Source organism: Miscanthus floridulus, chromosome 10 (assembly GCF_019320115.1).
Source record: "Miscanthus floridulus cultivar M001 chromosome 10, ASM1932011v1, whole genome shotgun sequence".
Lineage (NCBI taxonomy): Eukaryota > Viridiplantae > Streptophyta > Magnoliopsida > Poales > Poaceae > Miscanthus > Miscanthus floridulus.
Genome location: NC_089589.1, coordinates 107,463,318 through 107,479,280, shown reverse-complemented (window position 1 = coordinate 107,479,280; position 15,963 = coordinate 107,463,318).

Below are 15,963 nucleotides of genomic sequence, written 5' to 3'. Positions count from 1 at the left end.
TCCCCCATTAGGGTCACAAACAAGTCACCTTTGGTACAACTCAGGAGAAAATAAAAGAAAAGACGCGGGCCCGGGCCGCCCTGCATTCTCAGAGAACCACTCTGCCAGGAAGTGCAGGATTTTAAGCACCTGACTCCCCTTGGGCTTATGCCAATGGCTCTCCGCACATCCTCACTACCTCCATAATGCATCCAACCCCCATGGTTCCCGTCCTGAGTTGAACTACTCAGCTTCGCGGTCAGAACGACTTATCCGGCAGCTTAGTGTTAGGATGCATTCAACATGACATGAGGACATACAACGTATCGGTCCTTAAACAATATAGATGGAGTCACTATGTCCAAACCTACACAAGACTCTACCTGGTCTTAATTCATTATTAACATGGTTCTTTTCAACGATAGCAAATATAGCCAACCGTGATCCACCTCATCCTAAAGCTCGCAGGTGACAGGAAATCACCTGACTTCTACCGCACTAAGCATGGCTAAGCATTTAACCCGTTCCTGAACTTAAATAGGATTCTAGTGCGATATCTGGACAAGGATGGATATACAATGCAACAATTGGTTCCAACCAATTCCAATACTTAATGCATCATCAACGAATAAAAGGTACTCAAGGTATTTGTAAAAACATGGGAGACTTAATATGCTCCGGGACTTGCCTTTCAGGAAAGAGGAAGGATGGTGGTCAGGGCACTCGGGCAACTCCTCCTCGGCGGCTGCTTCGTTGATTTCCTACACCTCGGGCCCCTCCTCCTGGTTGGCTCCCTCGAACTACAGCAGCGTCACTCCCTTCGGCACACCTATTGCATGAATGCATAAGATAAATATCATGGATTCACATGAACAAAGTTAGGGATGCTCGGGGAATGCACATGCTCACTGTAGTCCGCATATTCCAACTTAAGCTCTATTCAAATCACTTTAACTTACCAAGTTTATACAACCTAATGTATAATTGCTCATCTTCAGTTAAGGACCTAGCACCTGCACCTAAGCATGTTCTCAAGTTAGGCTGGCCCCTAAACAATCAATAAGAACATTGCAACAAAGCATACACACAAGCATTTGTATTTCAGCAAGATAGGAACTATATAGCGGTACAGTAAACTAGCCATAACTAGAGATTTAGAAATCCAAATGACATACACACAAGGCATGATTCTAACCTTTACCAGGTCAAATTCTTTAATCAACAGAAATCTGTCTTCACAAGACAGAGAGCAGGCAAAACTATGATCCAAGTTTAAACGACTGTAACTCCTAAACTACTAGGCCAAATGCCACCAAATTTTGACAGGAGCAAGATACATAAGTTATCTATAACTTTTGTATTCACCACATTTCTAGCAAACCAAATTATCATGGGAAACTTTGTAAAGTCCCTAGAACTGTCCAGAAAGACATAATGCCAGAAAATATTTATTAACTTATGTTGCAAACAACTAATTGGACAAAACCAATTCTACTCACTTATCACACATGTCACAAGAACACCAGAAAGTAAAGTGTTCTCCACCAATTCATTTCTTTTAATGCCTTTCTTAATTTATTTAATTAATTAGGGGAAATGGTAAACATATATGAAAACTACACCATTTAATCAACAAAAATTACAGTAGGTACTACATGCTCCACGTAGACTACTATAAAAATTTCACATCATTTGACCAAGTATAACATCCTACACAAAAATGACAAAACATAAAGGCTTAAAATGACATAATTAGAAAACCTTAGTGAAAATTGTCAAGCAACAGATTTTATATTTTTTCTATCATCCTTAAGGTACTAGGATACTCCCCACAAAATTTCATGGTCATTGGATTCCTAGATAATTTACAAAAATTCACACAAGGATCACTCAATGATAAAAGGAAAATCTATAACTCAAAAACCATACATGCAATGACTCTCACATTTTTACCAGAGCTTCTACTAAGCAAGAATAGCTTACCCACAAAATTTCATAATTTTTGGAGCAAATAAACTCAAGATATAATTTAAATAAGCTTGCATGCATTTAAAAACACATTTCAAGTTCCTATTTAATTCATCCAAAATTTCCACTTCAAGTGTTCATGTAATATTTTTCCTAAATACTAGACTTCAGCATGATCCTAAAAAAATTGGAATCATCCCATTTGGATCTACCAATTTGGAGATATACATTTTACAAAACAGCACTAAAACTGGAATATATGAACTATCCTATTGCTCAATGGTCACTGATGCATGGGACCCACGGGTCAGACGACCCCATCGATCACCGAAAGGAAACAGAGGAGACGGCTTGCGACGGTGCGGCAGCGGCAAAGCTCGCCGACGGTGGCTTCTTCGGCGACACCGAGGGTACCTCCGTGACCGCCCGACCTCCCGCGTGGATTGGTGCCCTAAACGCGCTCTCTACCGACCTCTAAGTACTTCGGCTATGGAGCACGACGGCTCGGCCATGGCAACGGCAGAGCACGGCCATGTTCTAGCCTGACCAGATCGGCGGAGCTGGCTACATCATCACCCGAGCAACATTGAGTGATGGTGAAGCTAAGACGGAGGCTACGGAAGGACGAGAGAGGTTGTGCTATGCTAGCCACGGTGAGCGCCAGTCCGGCGAGGTACGGCCATGGCGACGTCATCGGAAAAATGGCCAAAGGCCCTCACCTACGGCTCGTCTAGCTTAGCTAGAAGGTCAACGAGGTAGAGGAGGACATGGCGGAGCTGTGGGTTAGCTGGAGGCATCAATTTTGTGGCGGCGAGTGAGCTAGACGATGGTGGCTTGCTCGGCAGCAATGGCGGAGCGGTGCTGCGCTACTGCTTCGGTGCTGTGGCGAGCGAGTGAGGCGAAGGAAAGTGAATGCGAGCACTGGGAACCATGGGCGGATGCTGGGGCCTGTGTTGGCGTGTGGTAGCCCGACATGGCCCGCGCGGTCAGACCGGCGGTGACGCGTGGCGTACACGCGGCGTTTGAACTCTGTTGTCGGTCGGTACTGTAGCTTCGTTTCAGTGAAACCGATCGAGCCTAACAGCATGACTTGGTTAGCTTCAAACTCCAAAACGGTGCCTAGTTAGCAAAATCGACTTGAAGCAAAAATGTAGAGCTATGATAGGGCTACAACAATGCTTTAGAAATCATTAGCTAATTCTCAAAGGATCACGAGTTACATCAAGCCAAAGTCAACTCCTTCAAACTGTAATTGCAATCCATACTTAGAAATTTTTCTAAGTGCTGAATCAGCCCTCAACACTGACTTATGGGATCTTTTTGAGCATGTTGTGCACATTTTCATTACTTGGCTTCTAAACAAAGTTTGTTCCTTATAAAATTTGCTACAACTTTGCTTTAGGTTGCTCAGACATGTAAATAATCTAAGCTACACTTTTTAAATAGTCAAACTCAGGAGCTCTAGGGGTCCATAATGGTCAAACCATGACTTGGAAACCTAATTAGGCAAAATGTTCAACATGAACATTGTTCTTAATGACATTCTAAGTATAACTAAGTTGCTTAAGAGGATTATTAGCCACACCACACATTGGTCACACCAAAATCAAGCATCACATGCATTGAAACAAGGAGAAACAAGTGAAATGTTACCTTTGTTTCAAAGTCATGTTTCACATGTTTCATGATTTTGTTGCATAGTACTAACTAACCATGTTTCACTAAAGTGAGTTGCACATGTTGCACACTATTCATTTCATAAAACAAGCACACATGAAATATAATAATATGTTGTAATGTTTTGAAAACATGTTTCATGCAATATAAGCTCATTAATGGATGAATGATGCTCATGTTCATGAAATGCAAGTGCAAATGTGGAAGCTAAACACCTGGGATGTTACAAACATGAATCTTTGACACGCCTCACTTGGATCTGGCCTTCCTACTACCCAAACCCTCTGACTCCTCGGTAGGTGGAGGCTCCTGCTAGAGACACCAAGTAATCTATGACCCTCTCAGTTGATTAGCGTATGTGGCTACATAGTCACATGATACCAAAGTGACCTAGCCATCTTGGTCATTTTGACCCAGATCAAGCAGGCTAGACGGGGTCCATGGCTGCTCGTTCTCACTATCCTGATTGACACCATCACCGTTTGTCGGATCATGCGGCTCTCCCGTCCCAGCGATATCAGTCGCTTCTTGTTGTCAATCTGTTCTTTGGCGACGGGGTAACAGGCGACGATGAGTCATGGCTGTGACATGATCGTGGTTAGTTTTGGCTGCGGACAACTACTAATAGCATATGTTCATATATATATATAAATAATGTTTAATGCAAAGTCTAATAATAAGTCCACATACAACAAAGTCAAATAATAACATATGTTCACCTAGAACAAATTCATTGTTTGATTTACCACATACAACAAAGTCCACCTACTATTCTATGAAACTAAGCCTGCATTAACTTTCAAATAATAAAAGCAATGACCATAGCCATAAATAAAAGCATGACATCTTTCCAAGACCAAGGAGCAATTCTTCTAATCTTCACATCTCCGGCAAGTGGCTTCTCTTCAATCTCCAGTGCCAGCGGATGGCCATGGTTTGCATTCATTGGACCATAGTAGGCCGGTTGCCCATGGTTTGTAAGGTAGGCCAGATGACTATAGTAGGCCCTCAAAGCTTCAACTTCTATGTTGTACTTTTTGTGCAAATTACTTGGGTAGCAATTGACTTGAGCATAGCAATCTTCCCAGGTTCGATAAATCCCAGGCATGTGACCAACATGCACTACATACCATGCCATGGTTGCCTATATATTTAAGTAAATTAGGCATGTGGTAAGTGGTAATGGTAACTCACGGAACAAGAGTTATTATTCAAGTTATATGGCCAAACTAAATCTATTTAATATTCTTTATCCTTGACATGATAAAAAATTACCTCAATAATTTGACTGTTTATTATTCGAAGATCAATGTGGTTTAGTAATCATACTTGCTAGCATGCAGCATCATATGTCATTGGTTAATAGTTAGCAACAGAGGTGCTCATGTGAATTTCTCAAGTAAGCAAACATACTTTACTTTGGACAGGCATGGACACCCTAGCCTGTGACAAACAAAACATTGAAGTAGGTTGCTAAGAATGCAAATAAAAGCATGTTACCCATCCTCCAAGCAATCTAGGTTACATTTCAAATGAAAATTTTGTAGGGCTGCAAAGTCTATTTTACTAAATCACATAATGCACATAAAATACTCACTTTGCAATTATTGATCATGAGAGAAAGTAAAATAGTTTATTATGTGCATAGCTTTGCTAGTATTGCCTGTCGCTACTGCAACAGTTGAGAGATGCTTTTTGGGAATGAAGATTGTCAAAACAACTTTGTCTAATCGCATTGGTGATCAGCACTTGAGTCATAGACTTATTTGCTATCTAGAGAAAGAAGAAATGAAGAAAGTGACCAATGAGGCCGTGGTTCGACATTTCATGACAATGGAAGGAAAACGGCATAAATATGATCTCTGACAGGTAATGCAATGCATCTACTATTAATAGAAAATTCTATAGTTTATTTGCTAAATAATTGACCTATCTATTTTCTTTCCTTTTAGGCTAGTGGGATCTTCATCATGGTCTCCTAGATCATATATTTTGCTAAATGGGGCATGTTTTGTTCATGATTTTGGGATTCTATCAATGATGACTACACTAAAGTGATCAATGTTGTCTTCTTTTTGTTAAATGGTGAGTGTTATGTTTGGACCAAAATCTCATCTCTATTGCTAGAAGTTGAATTTGATATTAAAATATGGTAGTTGCACATTAGTTATGCTATTTTTGATTGAACATCATATCGGTTAGTGTAGTTATGAATTAAGTGGTGCACCCCAATCATTTTGCTCTAGCTTCGTCCCTAACCAGCAGTACATGGATAGCCAAGAAACATAATCACATACTGTCACTTAATGTAGACATAAGTCAACTTTTTCTTCTTAGAAGTGAATTGGTAAAGATGTGTTACACAAACGTTCCCCCAAAATAAGTATTACTGGATTCATGTAAGCAGCAACACCTCTACTGATTCAAGTAAGCAGCAACACTGTGGGACATTTCATCACACACATAGCGGGCAGTGAGCCACGCACTCACCGTGGGGGTGGGAAAGCAGCTATCCATGCTGATGAGGACATCGCCACGCTGGACACACCGACGCCATGGTCTTCCCCAAATTCCAATTCGTTCCCAACTTAGCTGCCACGTCGCCCTCGGATTCAGCAGACACGTCGTCACTGTTTTGGTCATAACTTCCTCATACGACATCGAAATGGGCCGTTCTTGGATGCGTTGGAAAGGGGACGACGACGCCGTCGTTTTGGATCTGGTCCCAGCTCCAGAAGGTCTGTGGATCATTCTGTGTGACCACGGCAAGGTGCTGTGTCACCTATTTGGGCCAACTTGGCCATGTATCGTGTCGGGCCGTAAGCCCAAGTTGTGGGCGCCCAACCCCTAGCCGTCCCCAACCCTAGGTCGAGTCTTAGACTATAAACACAGCCGCCGCCGCTGCTACACAATTGGGTTTTGTTTAGAGTTTAGTTTTCCATCGAGGAACTGAATCGTTCATTGTAACTGTGGTGACAAATCCTTTTATAGTGATCCAGGGCCCCCATTCTTGATCTCCTCCACTGTGTCGATTAGTCCTTTGGAACCGAGTTCTTGAATCCTTTATTGATATTCGTGTCATTCATATTTGCAATTTCAGATTGCGTGTTTTACCTTCTTGCTTGTGCTCTTTGATTCGCTTGCAGGAAAAGCCTTCTTGGCGAGGTCAATCAAGTTGTGCTTGGCTGATAACCAACGGAGCAGTGGTGTAACGGTTGCAGGGTTCGAATCGTGTCTGATTTGAAGCCGGATCGCCAACGTCGAGATCTCCACAAATCGAACTTACCGGCTACCTCTCGGAAGATCGGGCCTGTACTCATCACATGCGCTCCTGAAGGCCTCGACGATGGGAGTGCAGGCGTGGAGGAGGAGGGGCACGACCGGCATCGTGGATGAGGAACGAGGGCACGGACGGCGCGGTGCTCCGACTTGGGGAGGTGGATGGCCTAGGGTGGTGCTCCAGCGTTGGGTGGTGCTCCGGCGTGGGGCGGTGCTCTAGCGTGGGGCAGTGCTCCGGTGTGGGGTGGTGCTCCGACGACACGGGGGGAGGGGTTGGCGCGAGGTTGAAATGAATTTGGATAATTTAAACCCGCGCCTCTTTTATACCAGTAGCTCATCACTGCCGGTTCTGATTGTAAACCGACAGTGATGGGGTACATCACTGTCGGGTCATTCCCCAAACCAGCAGTGATGTGGTGTAGCAGTTAGGTGTTAAGTAGGATAACTTTTTGTTTTCTTTCGAACTCCTCCTACTGGCTCAACGGTTAAGATCCCTCAACTTAGCCCCTGAGACCCATGTTCAAGTCCCAAGTGGCCCAAATTTTTTTGTTCTATTTTATAAATTATTAATTTACTTCGGGAAATAGCTCATCACTGTCGGTTCTAATTATAAATCGACAGTGATGGGGTATATCACTGCCGGGTCATTCCCCAAACCGACAGTGAAGTAGTGTAGCAGTTAGGTGTTTAATAGGATAAATTTTAGTTTTCTTTCAAACTCCTCCTACTGGCGCAACGGTTAAGACCCCTCAACTTAGCCACCAAGACCCATGTTCGAGTCCCAGGCGGCCCAAAATTTTTTGTTCTATTTTATAAATTATTAATTTACTTTGGGAAATAGCTCATCACTGCTGGTTTTGATTATAAACCGATAGTGCTGGGGTATATCACTGCAGGGCCATTCTCTAAACCCGCAGTGAAGTGGTGTAGCAGTTAGGTGTTAAGTAGGATAACTTTTAGTTTTCTTTCGAACTGCTCTTACTGGCACAATGGTTAAGACCCCTCAACTTAGCCCCCGAGACCCGTGTTCGAGTCCTAGATGGCCCAAATTTTTTTTGTTCTATTTTATAATTTATTAAGCGGCCTAAAGGTCAAAATGAAAAAATAAATGACCCTTGGCACACATCCTATACATGCGCAGCGGTTAAGTCTCTAAACTCTATAGCCCGAGACCCGAGGTCGAACCCGAGGGCTGGCATATTTTTTTTTAATTTTTTATATATCACTGCTGGTTTTCAAAATAAACTAATAGTGATAACCAGCATCACTGTCGATTTATTCTCATCAATGTTGGTTTCTTGAAACCAACAGTGATGTTTATATATATTAAAAAAATTTATATACTAAATAAATAGAAGCATATGTATTCCTATGTCGAAATGGTTTGAAATTTTTTTGGTAAGCTTGTACACCCAAATTAAGACCCCACACAGGATCTTAGGTTTTTCTGATCAGTTTTTTTATTTATTATATTTTTCTCTGTGCCGAATGAGACAAAAGAGGGTGAATTGCATATTGGACCCAATAGATTTTTTCAACCACCTCCACAATATTCTTATCACTAGGGCACATTAGAGCCTATGTAAAAGTTTGGCACCATTCCAGATCTTTTCGTGGGTAGACTCAGTTCAACCTATAATTAATTAGTGTCGTCGCGCGGAAATTCAATTAAACCTCAGAAAGTAGCAAGTTATCTTCGAAAAATCCCAAACTAGGTGTTTCCTTCACACATGGCACGTGCAAGCCTAAGAAAAAGTTTGAGACCAATACGACACCGGAATGCGCATGGACCACAGAAACCTTGATAACCTATGTGTATAGTCATGGTTCGATGAAAGGGCACATGTACCTCTGTGAAGCATGTATACTCCGCCTATGTTGAAATGGATTGAATTTTTTTGGCAAGCATGTACACCTAAATTAAGACCCCACACAGGATCTTAGGTTTTTTTGATCATTTTTTTATTTATTATATTTTTCTCTGTGCCGAATGAGACAAAAGAGGGTGAATTTCATCTTGGACCCAATAATTTTTTCATCCACCTCCACAAAATTCTTATCCCTAGGGCACATTAGAGCCTGTGTAAAAGTTTGGCACCATTCTGGATCTTTTCGTAGGTAGACTCAGTTCAACCTATAATTAAACGGTGTCATTGCGCGAAAATTCAATTAACCTCAGAAAGTAGCAAACCATCTCTAGAAAATCTCAAACTTGGTGTTTCCTTCACACAAGGCACGTGCAAACCTAAGAAAAAGTTTGAGACAAATACGACACCGAAATGCCAATGAACTACAGAAACCTTGATAACCTATGTGTATAGTCATGGTTCGATTAAAAGGCACATGTTCCTCTGTGAAGCATGTATACTCCGCCTATATCTAAATGCCTTGAAATTTTTTTGGCAAGCATGTATACCCAAATTAGGACCCAACACAGGATCTAAGGTTTTTCTGATCAGTTTTTTTATTTATTATATTTTTCTCTGTGCCGAATGAGACAAAAGATGGTGAATTTCATCTTGGACCCAACAGATTTTGTCATCCACCTCCACAAAATTCTTATCCCTAGGGCACGTTAGAGTCTATGTAAAAATTTGGCACCATTCCAGATCTTTTCGTGGGTAGACTCAGTTCAACCTATAATTAAATGGTGTCGTCGCGCAGAAATTAGATTAAACCTCAGAAAGTAGCAAACCATCTCCGAAAAATTCCAAACTAGGTGTTTCCTTCGCACATAGCACGTGGAAGCCTAAGAAAAAGTTTAAGATGAATATGACACTAGAATGTATATTTCTAGTTACCCAACAAATGTTACACGAATTACATGCACGATAATAATTAAACACACAAAGCCACACAAATTAAAATTAGAACCCAATTAAACTATGACCTTGAAAACAACCTAATAAATATTAATTACTATTAGAATCACTGTCGGGTTCGATTGGGCCACGCACACTAACATGCCTCTGTAGCCATATATGGTAATTGATGTCACGGATTATGTATCCGCTTATATCGATGAAGTAAAATGAACGTATGAGTGCACTCTCTCATGCCTCACAATACCGAAAGAATGGTCGACCATAGATGTAACCTACTGAACGACCACTGCCCCTGTTAGTAATCCTTATGCAGCACTGACGTCCTTCTACAGTGAGTTGGATGAGGTTACCACTGCAGAAGTCCCAATCGTACCCGAGTTGCTCCGCAGCTTGATCTAGAATGGCCCACAAGCCACATGCAGAATAGGTAAGGTCCTGGAACGCAATCTGCATGCGGAGAAAAAGAAAAAAATAGAGAATGTTATTACAATAATAAACAACAAATAACCACGACTCAGGTATAAGTGACCATTTTACCATATCCACACGGTTGTAGCTCGCAAACCATTCGCTTGCTTACGAGACGGGGATATCACCAGCATTCAAAGCAAGTGCCTTGAAGTGTGAGAAATCAGGCATATCATAGCAAACACGTCAAAGTGCCTCTAAACAGATACGCACGGCACTGAATTGGGCGCTTATCATGTTCGAGCTCTGTCTTTCCGTCTTGTGGATATGGTTTCGATGATTTGCACCCCTCAAAGGGATGAAAAAACTGAGTTCACATGTCCATAGCTGACCACTTGCATTAGATGTGTTCTCGACGATATCCGAGATAAAGAACCAGCTAAGTGCTGTTCGCAGCCAATCTATTAGAGATATAGTCTATGACATATATGTATGCAACAATGATATTAAACTAATTACACTTATTTGTTAGCATCAAAAAACAAAAGATGTGGGAGCACTGTTGGCATGTGAGGAGCATCTACACATCACTATCGGTTTTAGTTTAAAAACCGATAGTGAATGGAGCCTTCTGTGTCGGTTCAAGCAACCGACTGTGAAGAACCAAAACTGGCAGTGAATGGCCTTGCCGCCATCGCAGCCAGTTAGGGGTTAAGTAATATAACTTTTCCCTTCCTTTCGAATTCCTCCGACTGCCTCAACAGTTAAGACTCCGCAACTTAGCCCTTGAGACCCGTGTTCGAGTCCTAGGTGGCCCAAATTTTTTGTTTTAATTTTATAAATTACTAAATGACTTTGGGAAAATTGCTCATCACTGCCGGTTGTAATTCTAAACAGACAATGATGAGGAAATATCACTGCCGGGTGAATCCTCAGTGATGTGGGTGTAGCAGTAAGAGGTTAAGTAGGATAACTTTTCTATTTCTTTCAAATACCTCCGACTGGCGCAACGGTTAAGACCCCACTACTTAGCCCCCGAGACCCGTGTTCGAGTCCTAGGTAGCCCAAATTTTTTGTTTCAATTTTATAAATTATTAAATGACTTTGGGAAATTGTTCATCACTGCCGGTTCTAATAATAAACTGATAGTGATGAGGAACCATCACTGCCGGGCCATTCCTCAAACCGACAGTGATGGGGTTGTACTAGTTAGGGGTTAAGTAGTATAACTTTTCCCTTCCTTTTGAATTCCTCCGACCGCCTCAACAGTTAAGACTCCACAACTTAGACCCCAAGACCCATGTTGGAGTCCCAGGTGGCCCAAATTTTTTGTTTCAATTTTATAAATTATTAAATGAATTTTCTCTGTGCACCTTCTTTCTCCGTGGCCTTCTTAGCATTCCTCTTCATCTCGGCCTGATCTGGAGATTGGAATAGTACACGCATCAAGTAAATGGATCACTCAACAGTCAACATGCAAGCCATAGGCATTCCCATTCACATCTCTAGGAGCACATACATCAATGATCAATGAAGGTTGGAGGTGGAATGGAGCTACTACACCTTTGCTCAATGCCGATTATGGGCTGGACTCCTTAGAGTATTGCGAGCAGGGACTACAAACTGGTTGGGGACCAGTGGCGCCGAGGAGCTATGGATCCCTCACTACTAGTAGTAGCTCGGAAGAGAATGGCTGCCCCAATGTCCTTCTATCAGAAGTCTAGACATATATATTTATATTTAGCTGGTGTTTAAATTCAGAGAGTAAAGTTTAGAAATGTTACGTCCAGTGTCTAATAGAGTGTTTGAATAGTAATAAGGTTAGTCTGAATGGTAGTTTTAAATAACTTTCATTCTCATTAATTGCTATGATACGTTGGCATATTTGCTGAGTTGGCAGAGTATTAACGAGGAGAGAGGAGATGAGAGTTTCATCAGGATCAAACATCCTTCACGGTTATGTGCATAATGATTACATAGTTAACAATAATCTAACTATCTTTAGGTGCATCAACAATGAGGGCCTCGTTGTGATCAAGCTGTACGTAAGCAGGTTCGTCACCCTCTTGAAGGATAGGTAGGGGTATGTTCGCCCTGAATGGAGGCATTTCCTGATAGCCTCTGTAGTCTTCTTCATCTGTCACTCCATCGACACCGACAATCTTCCTTTTCCCTTCTAGGACTACTTTTAGCCTTCCTTTGGTCTTGTTGTCCCTTGCATAGAAGACTTGCATAACATCTCTTGCAAGGACGAAGGGGTCATCTCTGTATGCGGTCTTAGTGAGATCAACAGTAGTGAACCCTTCGCTGTCAGTGTTGATTTCCTCAAGCTAGACCCACTAGCAGTGAAAAAGAGCTGCCTTCAATGGACCATAGGATAGCTCCCATATCTCCTCTATGAAACCATAGTATGTCGCCTGCACGTTGCCATTTTTGTCATGAGCATCAAAATGAACACCACAATTTTGGTATGTACTCTTTCCATCTTGCTTTTTTTGTGTAAAATGTGAATCCATTGATCTCATACCCTTGGTACTTAAGATATGTACTCGAAGCTCCCTTGGCTAAGGCATCCAGTTGGTTGCTCGACTTTATTCCAAGCAAGCGACGTTGCAACCAGTTGACAAATTCCCCCTTATGTTTTTTATCCAGCCAAGCCTATGACCTGCTCGGATACAGAGTTTGTAGCGATTGCCTGTGCTCGTCAATGTGTGGCATCACACCCTCGGCTTGCTAGAGAACATCAAACTATGCATGTCTGAAAAGAAACAGGGTCATCTACTATAACAGATTTCTCTCTAATCGTTCCTTTGCATGTAGTCTTCCCTCGTGATGAGATTCTAGAACTCTGACCCTTTTGATGTCTAGATAATATGTGCAGAACTCAATGGCCTCCTCTGTTGATCATCCTTCAACCATGCCCCTTCTAGCCTAAATCTGTTCCTAACATACCTCCTAAAAACTTTCATCAATCTTTCGAAAGGGAACATCTAATGCAGGTACATTGGGCCAAGGGCCCTAATTTGGTCAACAAGATGAATGAGCAGATGCAATGAGATATCAAAGTAAGTCGGTGGGAAATGCATCTCAAACCTAACAAGAGTTTCGGCTATATCTCGTTGCAGCTGCTCTAGCGTGGACACATCAATGACCTTTTTTGAGGTCGCGTTGAAGAACGAGCAAAGATTTATGATTGGGGCATAGACCTTTGGGGGGAGGATACCACGCAGGGCAATAGGGAGCAGCTGTGTCATAATGACATGACAGTCATGGGCCTTCATAGGGCCATAGTTGAACTTGAGTTCTCTCATGTTCACTAGCCTCTTTGGGTTCACACAGTAGCCCGTCGGGACTTTGAGTTCATTGAAGAAAGAAATAAGTGCATGCTTTTCTTCCTTCTTCAATGTCCATGATGCAACTGGAAGTTTGAACTGGCTATTCTCTAGCTCCATAGGATGTAGCTCCTTCCTGATTCCCAAGTGTTGCATGTCTAGGCGTGTGGCTAGTAAATCCTTCGATATCCCCCCGGTGTCCATCACGGTGTTAAGAGTGTTAGCGCACACGTTTTTAGTGATGTGCTCAAAGCAAACCAAAGGTGCCTTACCTCTCCACCGATGTCCTTATAGAACATAGTATTGATAGTCCTCTAGTCATGCCCATCGGCAGGGTGCCTCATTATTGTATCTTTCTTACGCTCTTCGCCATGCCAGCGCAATAGCTTGGCTGACTTTTGCACATAGAGAAATACCAAACGACCTTTACAGGACCTCCTCTGGTCTTGGTACCCTCATTTGACGGCCCTTCCTTGTACCGTGGAGCTCCACACTTGGGGCACTTGTCCAAGTCTTTGTATTTTTCTCCACAGTACAATATGCATTCATTGGAACACGCGTGGATTTTTTCAACCTCGAGGCCGATGGGGCAGATTATTTGCTTGGCCAAGTATGTCTTTTCTGGCAACTCATTTTTTTCTGGGAACATTTTCCTTATTATACCTAACAACTGATCGAAGCCTTTATCGCTCAATCTGTTTGTCGATTTGAACTCTAATACCATGATGTCGGCTTCTAGTTTGCTCACTGGACAATTCCTATACAATGGTGTTTTGCCATCTTGTCTCATTTTCTCTAGCTTTCTCAGCTATCTTTCACTAAGACATTCGGTCTCTACATTACGTAGCAGCTGAGAAATGCCATCGTTATCCTTAGTGTTGTCAGCTAGCTTGTTCCTAAACACATTATTAACTGTGGCCATAGGTTCTGTATTGACACTGGGTTCCTCGTCAGCATCGTGGATGGCTACGTTAGGCATGTCCACATCATCATCGTTTTCCTGCAGAACATTCACACCAACCTCACCATGCATAGTCCATATCGTATAGTTTGGCATGAACCCCCTGGTAATCAAGTGCAATCGTATAGACTCAATTTGATGAAAGTTCCTATGATTCTTGCAATCTTTGCATGGGCAGAAGACAGGGTTCCCATTCCCAGCATGGGCTTTCGCATCGGTGATAAATTGGCTGACGCCATGCATGTACTGCTTGTCCGTTCGGGACAGATGCATCCACTCTCGATCCATCTCTGCACAAAAAAATACTGAGACAATAATTACAAAGAATTAATAAGAAATCGAGCTTCGTGAACAACAATTATAGCTCGAAAGTACCATTTTTGAAAAATATTATTGTACACTAATTATTGGAAAATTGAAATTTGTAGCCCCAGCCCTATAAATTAAAAATCGTAGTAAAAAATAATTATTTCGCAATAATGAAGAACATCTATTCTACTCTACTTCTAAGAACTAATTATAGCATCACATACTAACAATGATGATCTTGACCACCATGGAATAATTAGCTAGGAATTTAAATGTGTTCATAGACACCAACCGTTTGGATGATGGATTCACCACAATTTGAGCCTTGCACAAATGTCCAATTGGAAAAGTGCTCTCTAGAATGGAGAAAGAACTAGAATGAGAATCAAGCAATGTAGCCATCAAAACAAAGCTAATTATGCAACAAAATCAAAGGTGTGGATATTTGTTACTAACCTTAAAGCAAAAAGATCAAGTCATTCTTCAAAATCCAAGCACTAGCTTCATGGTGAAAAGCAGCCGCAACAATGGAGGGAAGGGTCCAAACAAGTGCCTCTGTTCTCGGGATGGAAGAGAGGAGAAAGGAGAGGGCGGCTGCAGCCTTTTTGGGTTGTAGGCTTATCACTGTCGGTTCTTGGCTAGAACCGACCGTGATAGAGCCCAATCACTGTCGGCTCTTGGCTTAAACCGGCAGTGATGAGTGGCCGCCAAAACACTGCTGGTTCAAGCCACAAACTAGTAGTGATGTGGTCCTTCACTGCCGGTTTTAACCCAGCCCCAATCATTTTTTTATTTTCAAGCTCATAACCCGCAGTGAAGGTACATCACTGCCGGTTCTCACAAATTCGGCAGTGATGATGCCGGCAGTGATGTGCAAATCTGGCATAGTGCCTAAAGAGTTGCTCCACAAACTCCAGTTTTTTGTGGAGCTACTCCAAAGTGTAGTTTGTGGAGCAGTCCTAAACACCTCCTTAAACATGTTTTTCTCCACACAAATGCGCACACTCACTCTATATAAATACATGCATACACACTCTACTCTATCCCTATATTTTTTTGTGACTATTCTATCCCTATATATGGGCATCTTTGAAACACTGATACTCAGCCAAAGAACAACATCGATTCACTGGAAAATGCTCCTGTTAAGCTACAAACCAGCTCTTACAAGCATGATCAAATTATATTGTGAGCACCTTGACCCTGTTATGCAGCACTACTTCAG